The sequence below is a fragment of the Oncorhynchus keta genome, chromosome 4 (genome assembly GCF_023373465.1).
Source record: "Oncorhynchus keta strain PuntledgeMale-10-30-2019 chromosome 4, Oket_V2, whole genome shotgun sequence".
Classification (NCBI taxonomy): Eukaryota; Metazoa; Chordata; class Actinopteri; order Salmoniformes; family Salmonidae; genus Oncorhynchus; species Oncorhynchus keta.
The window spans coordinates 34,304,375-34,323,725 of NC_068424.1; the positions used below are offsets into that span (position 1 = coordinate 34,304,375).

At 44.0% G+C, this 19,351-nt stretch overlaps 1 pseudogene; it reads right to left on the reverse strand.

Annotated features, from left to right (window-relative positions):
• Positions 1-4,267: 4,267 nt before the first annotated feature.
• Positions 4,268-19,351, reverse strand: part of LOC118382934 (phenylalanine--tRNA ligase, mitochondrial-like) — a 117,611-nt pseudogene continuing 102,527 nt past the window's right edge.

Consider the following 19,351-nt stretch of genomic DNA (forward strand, 5'->3'; position numbering starts at 1 on the left):
AGCGGCTTGCTATGGAGCGGCTTGCTATGGAGCGGCTTGCTATGGAGCGGGCACGCTATTGTTGTTTAAATGCATTGGACAGACAAGTGTAGGGCAAGAGATGCAGCTGAAATTTTGCAGGTGGGGAGAGAGCGAGAGAGTGCTGGGATTCTTGTTATTTGGTATTTGGTATTTTGTTAGGATCCCCATTAGCTGTTGTAAAAGCAGCAGCTACTCTACCTGGGGTCCACACAAAACATGAAAAATAATACAGAATGACATAATACAGAACATCATTAGACAAGAACAGCTCAAGGACAGAACTACAGTACATACATTTTTAAAAACGCACACGTAGCCTACATACCAATGCATACACACAAACTATCTAGGTCAAATAGGGGAGAGGTGTTGTGCTACAAGGTGTTTTTGAAACCAGGTTTACTGTTTATTTGAACAATATGAGATGGAAGTTCCATGCAATAAGGGCTCTATATAATATTGTACGTTTTCTTGAATTTGTTCTGGATTTGGGAACTATGAAAAGACCCCTGGTGGCATGTCTGGTGGGATAAGTGTGTGTGGCAGAGCTGTGTGTAAGTTGACTATGCAAACCAGTTGGGATGTTCAACACATTGTTTCTTATAAAAAGAAGAAGTGATGCAGTCAGTCTCTCCTCAACTCTTAGCCAAGAGAGACTGGCATGCATAATATTTATTTCAGCCCTCTGATTACAATTAAGAGCAAAACGTGCCGCGTTTTGGGCCAGCTACAGCTTAACTAGGTCTTTCCTTGCAGCACTGGACAATAATCAAGATTAGACAAAACTGGAGCCTGCAGAATTTGCTTTTTGGAGTGTGGTGTCAAAAAAGGAGAGCATCTCCTTATTACGGCTTCACCTCTCCCCATCCTTATAACCATTGAATCTATATGTTTTTACATTTTACATTTTTTTATTTCATCTTTATTTAACCAGGTAGGCCAGTTGAGAACAAGTTCTCATTTACAGCTGCGACCTGGCCAAGATAAAGCAAAGCAGTGTGACAAAAACAACAACACAGTTGCACATAAAAAAACGCACAGTCAATAACACAATAGAAAAATAGATGTACAGTGTGTGCAAATGTAGAAGAGTAGGGAGGTAGGTAATAAATAGGCCATAGAGGCAAAATAATTACAATTTAGCATTAACACTGGAGTGATAGATGTGCAGATGATGATGATCAAGTAGAGATACTGGGGTGCAAAAGAGCAAGAGGGTAAGTAATAATATGAGTATGAGGTAGTTGGGTGTGCTATTTACAGATTGGCTGTGTACAGGTACAGTGATCAGTAAGCTGCTCTGACAGCTAATGCTTAAAATTAGAGAGGGAGATATAAGACTCCAGCCTCAGAGATTTTTGCAACTCGTTCCAGTCATTGGCAGCAGAGAACTGGAAGGACAAAGGAAGTGTTGGCTTTGGGGATGACCAGTGAAATATACCTGCTGGAGCGCGTGTTACAGGTGGGTTTTGCTATGATGACCAGTGAAATATATCTACTGGAGCACGTGCTATGGGTGGGTTTTGCTATGATGACCAGTGAAATATACCTGCTGGAGCACGTGCTATGGGTGGGTTTTGCTATGATGACCAGTGAAATATACCTGCTGGAGCACGTGCTATGGGTGGGTTTTGCTATGATGACCAGGGAAATAAACATGCTGGAGCGCGTGCTATGGGTGGGTTTTGCTATGATGACCAGTGAAATATACCTGCTGGAGCACGTGCTATGGGTGGGTTTTGCTATGATGACCAGTGAAATATACATGCTGGAGCACGTGCTATGGGTGGGTTTTGCTATGATGACCAGTGAAATATACCTGCTGGAGCACGTGCTATGGGTGGGCTTTGCTATGATGACCAGTGAAATATACATGCTGGAGCACGTGCTATGGGTGGGTTTTGCTATGATGACCAGTGAAATATACCTGCTGGAGCACGTGCTATGGGCGGGTTTTGCTATGATGACCAGGGAAATAAACATGCTGGAGCGCGTGCTATGTGTGGGTGTTGCTATGATGACCAGTGAGCTGAGACAATTGCTGCAGATGTATCATCAAATGAATTATCTAAGTGAGTCTCAGAAATGGCTAATATATGAATGTTATCTGATGTTAGCAAGTTATTGATTTCATGAACCTTATTTCTAAGGCTACATATATTATTATGGGCTATTTTTCCTGTGTAGCTTATCAGAGATAGACATAACATTGAAAAGAGCAGACAAAGCAAGATAAAAAAAAATATATTCAGCAGTCCATTAATCAATTGGTGTGTGTGTGTGTGCTGCGGGGTTGAGGATATGAACCCATAGGTTTGCCTCTCTCATCCCTTCCAGGCTTCTGGGAAGGAGGGTGGACAATGAGCCTGTCGTAGGGGATGTACGCAATGTCCCCACGCCCTGGCAGCTTTCATGGCTGGGATCAGTTTTTTCCTCTTCTGGCGCACAGCTTCAGGATAGTCCTCGTTGAGGAAGACAGACGTTCTCCTCATTGCCCCCCAGAAGAATTAGCCTACATTTAGGCTATTGTTTATATGTGTATATCACACTATTTTGAGGTTGAAATTTGGAGTATAATGCTTGTATGGATGTCATCCCCAACACATGTTCATGTCATCGTTACTAAGCAACTGCATTACAGTTAAAAACTACTTTGACTACCACCACCGATTTCTGTATGCCAGCTATGATATCCAGCTTATACAAATGGGAGTTAGCATTTAGCAGTCACTTCTTCTAAACCTGACAACTTCTTTTTTTCACCTTTATTTAACCAGGTAGGCTAGTTGAGAACAAGTTCTCATTTGCAACTGCGACCTGGCCAAGATAAAGCATAGCAGTGTGAACAGACAACACATGGAGTAAACAATTAACAAGTCAATAACACAGTAGAAAAAAAGGGTAGTCTATATACATTGTGTGCAAAACGCATGAGGAGGTAGGCGAATAATTACAATTTTTGCAGATTAACACTGGAGTGATAAATGATCAGATGGTCATGTACAGGTAGAGATATTGGTGTGCAAAAGAGCAGAAAAGTAAATAAATAAAAACAGTATGAGGATGTTATGCAGCGAAAACAGACAAATATATCCAAATCCGACTTAAGTGACCACATTGTGGGCCGTTATAATACACAAATCATGACGGATTTGATGAATATTCACTTTGTAAGTCCAATCTGGTCAATTGATCTATGCTTTTAAAATAGCGGTTCTGTTCAGGAAAAGTATAGATCACTTTCGTTCCCGGTTCTGATTCTGTTCCTCAAAAAATTCCATTATTTTCCGGTTTTCAGGTGCTCCTCCCTGAACCGGTTCCAACCCTTGTATGCCACTTAGCATACATTTCTATTCAAAGCAACTTACAGTACAGTGAGAGCACATATTTGTTGTATGTGATCCATGCAGTAATTGAACCCACTAGTGCTAAGCTCTTACCAACTGTGCCACACAGGACCACTATCTAACAATCACATGGAAGGACACCTGTCCTTACACTTTCAAGGAGGTCTAGTAGGTACTACAACCAGTTCCATTCTCACACTTGAAACATGGAGCTCATGCTTAGTGCTGTGGGGGTCATAAAATTTTGTCAGCCGGTGATTGTCAAGCAAATAACTGCCAGTCTCACGGTAATTGATTGTAAAATTAACATAAACTCATTCAGCATCTCCTGGTTTCCACGCATAACTTACAAGCCACTGACGCAGACCTATGGAACATCTACATTTTTAAAAGTCTAATATATCCATTTAATATAGCCTACACCATCACATTAAATCCAATATTTATTTTAGACAGGTTTAAGGAAACATGATATGAAGAAAATGTAGTCAATTTCAGAAGAACCGAATAGCATATTCTGAGTTGTGCTTATGTTAGGCCCTGATCTGGCTATGCCATATGACTGTGGGCTACACTAGTTCATTTAGCAGATAAGATTTGCTTAGAATTCTGTGGAATGATTTTACATAATTTTTTACATATACAATTGAACATAGCTGAATAAAATATTGAATATTGAACATTGAACAATATTGAACATTGAACATTGAATATTGAATATTGAACATTGAATATTGAACATAGCTGAATAAAATAGAAAGGACATTTTCTCCAAACGATTTGAGGGAGTACACATGGTCCTCATTTGTTTTGGTACTGTCCATATGTAGCTTGTTTTTTGGTCACAGGTCCACGAATGGCTGAAAAATTGCAATAGTTACCTGGAGCTAACCCTGCAGATAGCTCTACTGGGCGATCTGAAAAGTCATACTCAATCGATCAATAATATTATAATACTTTTAGCAAAAAAATATATTTTCAATTCGTAGAAACAATGAGAATAGAAAGGTTCAGAACTGTTTTGGAACATCACAGCACAGTTGAAAAATATATGACAAATAGAAATCCAATATGGATGGTGTTAAGAGACAGATCAGAAATAGATGGAAGAGGTTGAGGCTAGAGGAAGGACAGGAGTAAAAACAAACATAATAGAACTATTGTCAAATAGACTGTGTCCATAAAATGTATATAGTATGTATAAACTGGTGTTGTTCACTAGTTTGCTCCAATTGTGGGAGGGGTGGTAGGGTTGGAGGGTGATAAAGAAGATATAGAAAAAAAGAAACAGGTCCTCCTACTTGCTTAATTTAGACATATTTATGCAATGTTAGTTGTGATACAAATGTTGTGGTAAGATTTTGAATACATTCTAAGGCTGCATGATGCGACTCTTATGATGATCTAAAAAAAGACACGAGCTCTATTTCGTTTTTTTTTTTTGCGAAGGCTGCACACACTTCATCAGTGGCATCCCATTTGTGTGGTCATAATGCCCCCTAAAAAAAAATCCATGCCTATTGCGGACAGTGGCCATTGTGCCCTTGGGCTGAATATAATAATTAGAATTCCCCTCCCATGGCTGCGTGCTCCAAAGCACCTCTCACTCACATGGCTCTTTCAGATATTTCAATTCTTATTAGCCAATCCTCCTCCTTCCTTATTAGCCAGTCACGTGACTGGGTCCTTCTCACAGCATCTCAGGTTCTTATTACAGGCTACAAGTGAAGACAGACACATTTGAGAAGCAACGGCACGTCCTTATTGAATTCGGACAGGGTATATTGAAGATGTTGGAAGAACTGTCCACATTTACTTTCGTCACCCAACAAGACGAGAAGGCCAAACGAACAGTAAAATTACTGTTATCACATTTTGTTACGTTATCCTTTTCTTCATCAATTGACACGCAATACCCCATAATGACAAAGCAAAAACCTTTTTTTTAATCTTTTTTTGCAAATGTTATAAAAATAAAAACAGAAAAACCTTATTTACATAAGTATTCAGACCCTTTGCTATGAGACTCGAAATTGAGCTCTGGTGTATCCTGTTTCCGTTGATCATCCTTGAGATGTTTCTACAACTTGATTGGAGTCCACCCGTGGTAAAATCAATTGATTGTACATGATTGGGGCGGCAGGGTAGCCTAGCGGTTAGAGCGTTGGACTAGTTAACCGAAAGGTTGGAAGTTCAAATCCCCGAGCTCATTATGATGTATTGTGAGCCGATGAGGGGAAAAAACAACAATTATTAATAACATTTATTTAAATTAAATTATTTTTTTTACCCATTTCTCTACCCAATTTCGTGGTATCCAATTGTTTTAGTAGCTAGTAGATGAAGGTTTAAAGTCATGCGTCCTCCGATACACAACCCAACCAACCACTGCTTCTTAACACAGCGTGCATCCAACCCGGAAGCCAGCCGCACCAATGTGTCAGAGGAAACACCATGCATCTGGCAACCTTGGTTAGCGTGCACTGTGCCCGGCCCGCCACAGGAGTCGCTGGTGCGCGATGAGACAAGGACTTCCCCACCGGCCAAGCCCTCCCTAGCCTAGATGACGCTAGGCCAATTGTGCGTCGCCCCACAGACATCCCGGTCGCGGCCGGTTACAACAGAGCCTGGGCTGGCGCTGCAGTAAAGCGCCCTTAACCACTGCGCCACCCGGGAGGCCAACATAACAATGATTTAATTAGGTATTTGTGTTTTTAATTTTTCATAAATTTGTAAAAAAATCACCAGACCTTTTTTGGCTTCGTTATGGGGTATTTTGTATAGATTGCTGACGAAAAAACAATTATTTTATCCATTTTAGAATAAGGCTGTAATGTAACAAAATGTGGAAAAGGTCAAGGGGTCTGAATACTTTCTGAAGGCACTATACTATGGTCATGTGGAATTTGATTGCGGTCATGACTCGTGACCTCTTGTGTGGGTGTAATACGGTCACCATAACAGCCGTCCTCATGCTTATGTTCCGTAGGGCACACAGAAACAAACAATTTAAAAGAGAAAATCGCTCTCACAAAACACGTTCCTGCTCGGCAGTGTGCTCTATGGCGATGTTGAGAAAGCGCACCTCCTCCTGGGTTAGGGTTCTCTCCATGTGGCGGTAGGTGATGTGGTAACAGTGGTTGTGCTTCTGCATCCTGTTGAGAGAGAACTAGAGAGGGAACATGGTTAGGAGGACAGAGAGCTCAAGGGAGGTTGTAAGTCACGGAATCGTAGTCGATTTAGGAATTTAAACTTCACGAACATGATTCAAAAATACATTGAATTTTGGAAATCTGTAGTGCAGAGTAATGAACACACAAAAAAAAACTAAATGCAAGAGCTATGTTTGACCTCTTCAGTGACATCCACATTGACAATCCCAATTAGATCATACGATGCTTAACACTATTCAATTGTCACATGCCCCCCTATTCCTGATAGGCATGAAAAGACCTTACACATTCACCCAGAGCAACTTACAGTATTGAGGGCATACATTCTTCCAGAATGGACCAACATGGGAATTGAACCCACAACACTGACATCGCAAGCTCCATGCTCTGCCAACGGAACTACATGGGACCACAGTAGTTAGGACTAGCCTACAGTAGTCAAGATACTGGATTGCGCACACATGCACGCACACGAACGCCACTCACACACGCCACTCTCTCTCGGGGGAACAGAAATGACGATCTTCAGAGTACAGCGAAGGAAAAAGACATGAACAACAGTAGCATTAAAAGGCTAATCGTGTGCCTTTTGTCATTTCCATATTTCAGGGCTCATTGAAACCAACGGCTGAGATTTTGTATTGTGCCCCAGAGCACCTAGCTAACACAAAATGTCTGAGAGAAGACTTCTGAAAGACAGAGCCTTGGGATTCCACAGCCCAAACCCCATGGGATCCCCTAGAAAAGCCTATTTAGAATCGGCTTCATACCAGCATAGTCCCACTGTCAGGACGACACATCTGGTGTCTACTGCTGCAGAGATAATAATGCAAACAGAGAAGTGGTGACTAAGGGCGCATGTCAAAAGCCTCACGGCACCCAACCCCCTCAAAAGGGGCGGCAGCGTAGCCTAGTGGTTAGAGCGTTGGACTAGTAACTGGAAGGTTGTGAGTTCAAACCCCCGATCTGACAAGGTACAAATCTGTCGTTCTGCCCCTGAACAGGCAGTTAACCCAATGTTCCCAGGCCGTCATTGAAAATAAGAATATGTGCGTGTGGCCTAAATTTGTTCTTAACTGACTTTAAAAGGGATGCCTTTCGTGAACTAACACTCGCACTTGACTCTCTAACTCCACTGATTTATTGAGGGAAAATGTACTTACTATAACTGTGATAATAGGTTGTCCCACCTAGCCACAGTATCTTAAGCACTAACTGTAAGACGCTCTGGATAAGAATGTCTAAAATGTCATGTAATATGCAAACACTGGGCGTCAGAAAGCTGTTTATACTTCCTACTACCAGTTCAGTGAGACTACACAAGACAATTAACTCTTCATTTGTCAAGGCTACAGCAGAGACTTCAGACTATGCCTGTGAAGTGTCACGGAGTAACAACATTGAAGTTGCCACTCAACATAACAACAACGGGGGCTCATTTTCTAAAACGGTGCAGACGATTGCTGCTCATTACTGTGAAAACAGAGGCAAGCTCTTTCCCCTGACACTACAGACGTCCACTAAAGATGAGACGCTGCAACTACACTGACGCAGCGGCGGCAACACTCGGGCCGGGTTGAGATGGAGCCTGGGCCTTAGCTACGTTTAATCAGGAAACCCTTCAGACCCATAAACGGGAGATACACTCTTGCCTTTCACTTCTCTCCAGCGGACAGGAGAATAGATTACGTTTTTCCATCTTTCGCGACTTTACAGTGTTCTATACGGTGGCAGGGGCTGCGCAGGCAGTGTCTCTTGCTCCCGGTACTCTACTCTCTGAAAGGGCAACCTTGTTTCACAGATAACTCCCCCCCCCCTCGCGGGCTGCCACGCTAAGAATAGCAGTAGCCTGAGAGAGCGTGATCTCCGGGGAACATCATCGGGAGGTGACTGACAGATTAGAAAATATAATTTAGAGGAAAGAGATAATTGGTCTATCGGGCCGACATCCTCTTTATAGGGAAACACAAGGAGAAAATACATGACTTAATACGGGGAAGAGAGCAGAGGAGAGAAAACACAGAAAATAACTAGTTGAGTTGGTTATTAATAGGCTGGAAATGTTTTTCCTTCCCCCCTTAAAGTGGCAGCAGAAACACGGGACGCAGTTTTCCAGCCCCCCTCACTAGCCTATGGATTCCAGCACAGCTAGCTGGTGTAGGCTTCGTCTGGCTGGTGCTGTCCCTAACCCTCTCAGCCAGAGAGCTACTATGGGCAGCTTCGCAAATATCAACCCTGACAAATTTAGGCCACCAGTGATTGCCACTGGGACACATATGCTTGCTTCACATGTCGCACACACACACACACACACACGCACACGCACACACACAGACACACACACACACACGCGCGCACACGCACACACACACAGCCAAAAGAAGCTCTGAGTTTTCCCACTGTCCTTCTCAATGATGGAGGGAGACTCCATCATTGACTCGACATGTCAACAGAGGACAATACTTCACGTAGAAATGCAAATTAATGAGCTAATGGAATTAGCTCCAAACCAGAACTGTGAATCAATGATAAATATAATGATAATAGCAAGCAGTCCAAAACTATACGGGAGAGGAGGGACATTTCCTGAGGCGATTCCGACTTGATAATGGAGAAATAAATTATTCAGGGTCCAAGCCCATTGAAAATAATCAATGATCAGCTATGACGCCCTGTTAGAAAAGGCATTTTTTTGATGGCGGATGGTTTACGCATAGCTTCTCTTGTTTCCCCTCTCTTTCTCTCCCTCCTCCTCCCCCCTCTGTCTCAGCAAAAAGAGCATCTGACATTTCCACCAAACGCACAGGTGTTCAATAATTCAGCGAGCGCAGGAAGAGAACAGTGATCCAAACATACACAACAATTGCTTTTTATCGTAGCAGTCTCCATTTTTATTGCCCTGCAGAATTTTGTTTACAGTGAGACACCCGGCTGTGGGTTATTCACAGAGGCTTCTTCCAAAGGGAGAAAAACAGACCTGTCCAGGAGCACGGAGGATGGGGCAGATGTGAGAAAATAATCTGACAAAGATTGGAGTACTGTAATCGGAAATGTATGTTCAGAAAGAGTTATGTAGTGAAGCAAAACAAGCTTTGTCGTCACAGGAAACTCTAGTCAGGCTTACAGCTGACAATGTCAAAATGAAATGTATTATCATTCTTCAATAAAATATGAGGTCAAAACAAATGCAGTTCTCCGGACACACGGCGTGATTTAGTTAATTACATGTTGTGTGACTCTCCAGGCTACTCTTTTTAGAAATTCAGGAGTGAGAAGACCTATTTTTAGTGAGTGAAGATGGTATCCTGCAGACAAAGTGTTACAAACTGCGATACAAACTGACTTACAAACTGGTTGTAATGTGGTTGTAATCATTATAACCAGTTTAGTCTATTGGGTAAAGGGCTCAGACTTGTTATGTATCTACTGTCACAAGAGCGACAGAGCGAGTGACAGAGTGATGAGATCAGCGATGTTTAGGGGGATGTTTGGAGGAGTTGGGCTGAGGGAAAAAAGCTGGGAAGAGGCCCAGTGCCAAAGCAGGAAACCCACTCTAATTGGTTCCAGTCAGCTAGAGAGAAGACTGCTCCCATTAGCCTGGGACAATCATGCACCCTTTTCTCGCTCTCTCTCTTCCCCTTGTCTCCAACACTCTGACTTATACACACACACACACACACACACACACACACACACACACACACACACACACACACACACACACACACACACACACACACACACACACACACACACACACACACACACACACACACACACACACACACACACACACACACACACACACACACACACACACACACACACACACACGCGCACACTTGGAGTCCATATACTGTATGTCTGGTCGGTATAGCACAACACACTTTAAATGTCCTATACAGCCACTCCAGTCTCTTCACATTGAGATGTTTTCCAACCTCAAACAATATTTGTTTGTTTTAATGTTGATTGCAAGTCATGTCATACTAAACATGCTATATTTTCAAGTAATTCATCTATAGTCCGGAGGGATGTTATCCTATACGCACCAATGTAATTGCGAAGTAATCTTGAGTAACTGCGGCATACAGGATTCGGAAACATCCTCTGCATTTGCATACACTTGTCTTTTCAGTTTGCATTTTTTTCTTAAAGCTTTGTTTTCTATTGTCTCATTTTCTCTCTGTTGCTTTTTTACTCTGATGTCATACTGAGCGGAGCATAGAGACTCTCTGCATCCAATTTACATTATTCTCGAAACCCCTCAAACAAGAACTGGGGGGGATACATCTAAGCCATCCTTCATCCTTTCTCTGAAAATAACCATGATGAAATAGGTGCTTCAAACCCGACACATTATAAACATGCATCATGATATGTAGGCCACTTCTAAACTGAGACTGTTCATTGACTAAGGGAGCAATGGGATTTGCATTATCATGCAATGTAATGTATCGGCAATCTTGCCAAGAATACATTTCTTTGACACAAGTCTTACGACAAAAAAAAAGCATAACGGTCATACAAGGTATATCGATCACATGCCTCATCGGATCGAGGGTTATCTGAGGCAATTTGCAGATCCAGGGGGATTTTGGGGCTGCAGGAATAAGCATTCATTTTCATGTGTATGTTGCTTTAGGCCTGGGGATGGGCAGCAAAAAAGATGAGTGTAGTGTTTCATTCACAAGAGGGAACGGGGGAAGGCTGCTCACTGAGACAACACCCATGAAAGGGCTGTTAGTTCTTCCTGGGATTATATTCCGAGATGAGAGGAAAAAGGAGCAGACCGGGGACTCTCCAGACTCCATGCTATGCGAATGGTGCCAAGCAGTACTGCTCGTAACCCACAAGGCACTGGGGTAGTCATGCGATACACATTTAGCGATGCTGGATCAGGCTTTCACAACGTGGATGTGTTTGGGCTTCTTTTGTCTTTCTCTTAGTCTTTAGGATGAGTTTCTGTACAGTCTCGTCTGTTGAAGAGGACATCTCAATATCTTTTCACTTCAAAGACTCTAAGACGGGCTCTCTTTTTTTCATGATGGCGTGGTTTTGCCCAATGTGGTTGTGAGAGTGAAACAATTGCTATTTTCTATAAATCACACACACAGCCACCCCAATAGTACATGCGATTTCCAAACTGTGGCGCTTTGTTGAACAAAAGAGATGACATCGCAGTCTGGCAAAGAACACACAAAATGTGAGTTCAGTTACTGAGAAATCACAAATGAGGGGAAAATGTGTGTCTCTCAAGATGTCTACCCTCATTAGTGCTAGATATAGATGACAGCTACGTGTTCGCAGTAGAAGAAGACATAGTGGTACCTCTGTAAGAGGATCTGGCTCAGGTCTGAACACTAATCTGCGTCCGCCGGCCCTAATGAAAGGTAGGTGGCGGAAGAAAGGCATGTTCCCTCGATGGCAGCCTTCGGTTCACATCTTCACCTAGCTTGGAAGAGATGTGGGCACAGAAATCAATTTGCATTCCATTAAACGTTCCTATTCCGCCCTCTCGACTTTCTTTATTAATCCGACAAGTCATTCATTTTCTAATTGGACCCAACAGACAAGTAGGGTTACAAAAACAACACTCCCTATTTCTTTCAGAGCGGGAGAACTCATCTTCGTCCAATGGTTACGCAACAGGGCCGGGTTAGATGATAATGGGCTAATCTTTTCTTTTTGCTGTTACTGGCCCACATCTGGTCCACACGTGGCCCCTAACACGTGTTTTGGAGGGGTGGGGAGGAGGGTCTTTGGAAATACCAAACCAAAGAAGAGGAGAAGCCGGAAATCTTTGTGTGTGCTTGTTTGTCCAGTCATGCAAATGGGTAAAGAAAAGCTGTGCAAAGTCAGTGTGCAACACATATGCTAAAGTAACTGACAAGTATAGCTTTCAGTCCAGGGCAATTAAATGTTTCAGTGTCATGCAAGGTTACTAATGATGTGAGGACCTGGCACACCTTGGTTTAGACTAGATTTACTATAGGTGTGCATAGTTGATATTAGCCTTTCATCTTGACAGATTTTGTTAACCCTTCGTACTGTAAAACAAGGTGTGTGTGGGGGAGGGGGGGGGGGGTTGTCAGCAAATCCTCAACCCTCGACTGAGAAAGTGCTGAAACACTGAATCTCATTTAGACACAAATCCGGAGGAACCACCTGGTGCACCAGTCGCTCACATTCCCTTCATGTTAAATTCAACAGCATCTCTCCCCTATCTGCACCGACGCCCCAGATCTCCAAGACAATGAGTGGAAGAGACACATTGCACATGACAAAATAATGCGCCTAAATAAAGTGAAAGAAAGAAAGAAAGAAAGAAAGAAAGAAAGAGAGAAAGAAAGAAAAAGAGAGGAAGAGAGGGAGAGGGAGAAATTCGAGAGAAATCGAGAGAGATTCTCTCATGATGAGAACAAGGAGCTGTGCTGAGGCCTCGAATTAAAATTCAAGCTCAGACGAGCAGGAGAAGAAGTCTCCCGGCGGAACGGCAGCGATTTAATTATTAAGATCTCCTGTCACAAAAGAGGGGGAAACACTTCTATCTATCAATAGATGGATCTGGGGAGAAAGAGATAATACGTGTGCTTCCATGCACATCACGGTGGTGGGGCCAAATGAAGCAGGCATCCAGTAGGGCCAGTGGGAGGCTGGATACAAGACACACAAGGGGCCACATGATTATGAGTATGATAATCATTCCATAAATGCATCGCTGCCTGGAACAGAGCGGTAGGGGTTTGATGTCACAGCTAGCTTACCCCTGACAAGGTCTCTGTAGAGGGATATACCATCGGAGGTGTTGATGTGTTTCTACAAACATGTTACCCTACTCATCGGCTCTAGGTGTGTGGCTGCCCCACTAAAATCACCTCTATTAAAATGGATAACGCCATTGTAATGGTGTCCTTCCAATAGGAGACATTTATTTTAGGTAATGACCAGATGAAGACCTAATAATTGGAACGCTGTTTTAATTGCGATCGGAATTCCCCCCCCAAAAAAGAAAAATAACTAACTGAAAACCTTGGTGAAAAAGATTGAACTACAGGTCCAGTTCAACCCACTGTCAATGACTATGGTTACATGCACACAATAATGCGATTATTGTGGATGGTCAGATTAATATAATAGTTTGATTAAAACACTTCCATGCTTTGCAAGAAGAACGATTTACCTATTAATCCTATTTACATGGACACATCTAAAATCTGGCTACCTGATAATATACCGTGATAAATGCAGGAAATCGCCAATCAAAATGAACATTCTACCACAGAGAACATATTATTTTTGGGGAGCATACTTGGGATCTCAGTTCGGACATATGAAGTTTGTATGTGAAAACCACATCTAAGATCAGTTGTTCCCGAACACACTTCACTCGCGCTAAAGAGGGAGACTCTGCTCGGCTGGTGCTAGCACATTCACAGATCAAATACACATCTGGAACGCAGATTAAGGAGTTTACATGTGCTAATCATTTGAAAGATTGCTCAGAAAAATGTGGTGTTTTAATCGGCGTATGCTTACTTTGATTTTGACCTTACACCGACTAAGAGAAGCAGAGCAAAGTGTTCACATGACTGTTGCATAATCTGCCTACTGCCATATTTAGTTTAATATCGAGTTACTAGTGTGCATGTAAACATACTCAATGAAGGAGTTAGAAGAGGCACCAACGTTACGACGTAGAGTATACAAACTATTTCAGTATGAAATGTAGCAACTCTGGGTACTATCAGCTTTCATACATACCTGAAACCCCACCTCTTTAAGGAATACCTAGGATAGGATAAAGTAATCCTTCCCCCCCCCCCCTTAAAAGATTTAGATGCACTATTGTAAAGTGGCTGTTCCACTGGATGTCATAAGGTGAATGCACCAATTTGTAAGTCGCTCTGGATAAGAGCGTCTGCTAAATGACTTAAATGTAAATGTAAATACTACTAAAATAAAAACAAATTAAGCAAATCAAAATCTTATCTGTGTTTGGGCCACATATCTATTATTCCATGTACTCTATCTTGTTTCAGGTGATCAGCGTCAGTCGAGTCAAACGGTTTGCAATGTGCATGTGCTGCTTTTTGAATTCATTTGTTTTTAGTGTGGATTGTTTGCTGAGGAAGAGGGGTGGAGATGAGCTGGAGAGGTGTCAATTAAGGCATTAAAGAGCAGGCTCAGGTGGTGAAACACCCTGGAGGGAGAGGGGCCCTTAGGACATTTAGCATTTCCCCAGTGGATAGTGTAAAAAGGTAGCCTGGTCCCAGATGTGCTGCTCTCTTGCCAACTTCTTATGCCATTGTCATACCAATGGCAAGACAGTATAAACAGATCTGGGACCAGGCTTCTGAAAAAAGCAAAGCATTAACAGGTGTCAATGATTTAACAGGTGACTATTCATCAGGAAATGTACTCGTGCTCAGGGATGGTCTGTCAATTATTTGTCAATATGAAAGCGCTTCCGTCGCTCGCTTACACAGTTGCCTACTTGCCATCTGTTCCGATCGCAAGCTGCCGTTGAGTCTTTCCTGTGAATCAGAGACAGGATGGGCCCCTGCTTTGAAGACGGTCCATAATGGGACAGTCGCGTGGTCCACAGCATGCCCATAGTGCTCTCCAAGATGGCGTAGCAGTAAGTCGTCCTGTCGTGTCATGTCCCATGTATATATCGTTTCTTTTTTGTTTATTTACATATTTTTCTTCGCATATCTCTTTAAAAACATTTTGCTAAACCTAAGCTTCCAAATACTCTCCTGCAACCCGCCTCACCCAATGTAGCTATTTTTCCTAAAGTATTTATATTTACTTCGGAACCGGAACCCCTCAACTGAAGCTAGCCAGCTAACCACCAGCTATGCTAGCGGTCTTCAGCTAACCGGTCATCAGCTAACCTTCAGCCCGGAAAGCTCTCGCCAGTTTGAACAACGCGACTCTAACCAGAGCATAACGGACCTATTTATTTTTCATCCCCGGATTCATCCCCGGATTCCCACCGCAAACGGAACATTTTTTCAGCTGGATCTTCACAACTAGCTAGCTAGCGTTTCCACCCACTTAGCTTGAAGCTAGCCCGGCCAGAGCACCTGTAGCATACTCCTGGGCTACAATACCCGGGCCCACGACCGGTCTATCGATGTCACCGCATGAAGAGGAATAAACAGACTCACCCCATCTCGACGTCCGCCAAAGGCTAACTCTCTAGCCGTCGCTATCTCCCTGCTTGCTAATTCGCCCTGCTAACTGCTAGCTTGTCTAGCTCTGGTCCGCTAACTGCTACCTTGTCTAGCCCGGGCCTACGAACTGTTAGCTTGTTAGCACAGGCCTGCTAACCGTCTGAATCGCCGCGTCCCAAACACTCACTAGACCCATATTTACTCTCTATCACTTTTCAATTTTTAATTTGTTTATACCTTCCGGAAACCTGCCTCACCCAATGTGATGCGGAATTGCTATTATTTTTAATTTTTTAGAACACACTCAAGAACCTCCAGACGCTAACCAGCTAACTAGCTACAAGCTATTTAGTCATTGTTCGTTTTTTTAAAACCTGGATAACACTCGCCAGTCCAGCTTCCCTGCCCATCCACCGCTGCCCCCTGGACACTGATCTCTTGGCTACATAGCTGATGCACGCTGGACTGTCCATTAATCACGGTACTCCATTCTGCTTGTTTGTTTTATCTGTCGGCCCCGTTGCCTAGTCAACGCCATTTTACCTGCTGTTTGTTGTGCTAGCTGATTAGCTGTTGTTGTCTCACCTACTGTTTTAGCTAGCTTTCCCAATTCAACACCTGTGATCACTGTATGCCTCGCTGTATGTCTCTCTCAAATGTTAATATGCCTTGTATACTGTTGCTCAGGTTAGTTATCATTGTTTTAGTTCACAATGGAGCCCCTAGATCCACTCTGCATACCCCTGTTACCTCCTTTGTCCCACCTCCCACACATGCGGTGACCTCACCCATTACAACCAGCATGTCCAGAGATACAACCTCTCTCATCATCACCCAGTGCCTGGGCTTACCTCCGCTGTACCCGCACCCCACCATACCCCTGTCAGCGCATTATGCCCTGAATATATTCTACCATGCCCAGAAACCTGCTCCTCTTATTCTCTGTCCCCAACGCTCTAGGCGACCAGTTTTGATAGCCTTTAGCCGCACCCTCATACTACTCCTTCTCTGTTCCGCGGGTGATGTGGAGGTAAACCCAGGCCCTGCATGTCCCCAGGCACCCTCATTTGTTAACTTCTGTGATTGAAAAAGCCTTGGTTTCATGCATGTCAACATCAGAAGCCTCCTCCCTAAGTTTGTTTTACTCACTGCTTTAGCACACTCTGCTAACCCTGATGTCCTTGCCGTGTCTGAATCCTGGCTCAGGAAGGCCACCAAAAATTCAGAGATTTCCATACCCAACTATAACATCTTCCGTCAAGATAGAACTGCCAAAGGGGGAGGAGTTGCAGTCTACTGCAAAGATAGCCTGCAAAGTAATGTCATACTTTCCAGGTCCATACCCAAACAGTTCGAACTACTAATTTTGAAAATTACTCTCTCCAGAAACAAGACTCTCACTGTTGCCGCCTGCTACCCACCCCCTCAGCTCCCAGCTGTGCCCTGACACCACTGGTGAATTGATCGCCCCCATCTAGCTTCAGAGTTTGTTCTGTTAGGTGACCTAAACTGGGATATGCTTAACACCCCGGCAGTCCTACAATCTAAGCTAGATGCCCTCAATCTCACGCAAATCATCAAGGAACCCACCAGGTACAACCCAAACTCTGTAAACAAGGGCACCCTTATAGACGTCATCCTGACCAACTGGCCCTCCAAATACACCTCCGCTGTCTTCAACCAGGATCTCAGCGATCACTGCCTCATTGCCTGTATCCGCCACGGAGCCGCTGTCAAACGACCACCCCTCATCACTGTCAAACGCTCCCTAAAACACTTCTGTGAGCAGGCCTTTCTAATCGACCTGGCCCGGGTATCCTGGAAGGACATTGACCTCATCCCGTCAGTTGAGGATGCCTGGTCATTCTTTAAAAGTAACTTCCTCACCATTTTAGATAAGCATGCTCCGTTCAAAAAATGCAGAACTAAGAACAGATACAGCCCTTGGTTCACTCCAGACCTGACTGCCCTCGACCAGCACAAAAACATCCTGTGGCGGACTGCAATAGCATCGAATAGTCCCTGTGATATGCAACTGTTCAGGGAAGTCAGAAAGCAATACACACAGTCAGTCAGGAAAGCTAAGGCCAGCTTCTTCAGGCAGAAGTTTGCATTCTGCAGCTCCAACTCCAAAAAGTTCTGGGACACTGTGAAGTCCATGGAGAACAACAGCACCTCCTCCCAGCTGCCCACTGCACTGAGGCTAGGTAACACTGTCACCACCGATAAATCCATGATTATCGAAAACTTCAATAAGCATTTCTCAACGGCTGGCCATGCCTTCCGCCTGGCTACTCCAACCTCGGCCAACAGCTCCGCCCCCCCCGCAGCTTCTCGCCCAAGCCTCTCCAGGTTCTCCTTTACCCAAATCCAGGTAGCAGATGTTCTGAAAGAGCTGCAAAACCTGGACCCGTGCAAATCAGCTGGGCTTGACAATCTGGACCCTCTATTTCTGAAACTATCCGCCGCCATTGTCGCAACCCCTATTACCAGCCTGTTCAACCTCTCTTTCATATCGTCTGAGATCCCAAGGATTGGAAAGCTGCCGCAGTCATCCCCCTCTTCAAAGGGGAGACACCCTGGACCCAAACTGTTACAGACCTATATCCAGCCTGCCCTGCCTATCTAAGGTCTTCGAAAGCCAAGTCAACAAACAGGTCACTGACCATCTCGAATCCCACCGTACCTTCTCCGCTGTGCAATCTGGTTTCCGAGCCGGTCACGGGTGCACCTCAGCCACACTCAAGGTACTAAACGATATCATAACCGCCATCGATAAAAGACAGTACTGTGCAGCCATCTTCATCGACCTTGCCAAGGCTTTTGACTCTGTCAATCACCATATTCTTATCGGCAGACTCAGTAGCCTCGGTTTTTTGGATGACTGCCTTGCCTGGTTCACCAATTACTTTGCAGACAGAGTTCAGTGTGTCAAATCGGAGGGCATGCTGTCCGGTCCTCTGGCAGTCTCTATGGGGGTGCCACAGGGTTCAATTCTCGGGCCGACTCTTTTCTCTGTATATATCAATGATGTTGCTCTTGCTGCAGGCGATTCCCAGATCCACCTCTACGCAGACGACACCATTCTATATACTTTCGTCCCGTCATTGGACACTGTGCTATCTAACCTCCAAACGAGCCTCAATGCCATACAACACTCCTTCCGTGGCCTCCAACTGCTCTTAAACACTAGTAAAACCAAATGCATGCTTTTCAACCGATCGCTGCCTGCACCCGCATGCCCGACTAGCATCACCACCCTGGATGGTTCCGACCTTGAATATGTGGACATCTATAAGTACCTAGGTGTCTGGCTGGACTGCAAACTCTCCTTCCAGACTCATATCAAACACCTCCAATCGAAAATCAAATCAAGAGTCAAACAAAGCCTCCTTCACTCACGCCGCCAAGCTTACCCTAGTAAAACTGACTATCCTACCGATCCTCGACTTCGGCGATGTGATCTACAAAATGGCTTCTAACACTCTACTCAGCAAACTGGATGCAGTCTATCACAGTGCCATCCGTTTTGTCACTAAAGCACCTTATACCCCCCACCACTGTGACTTGTATGCTCTAGTCGGCTGTCCCTCGCTACATATTCGTCGCCAGAGCCACTGGCTCCAGG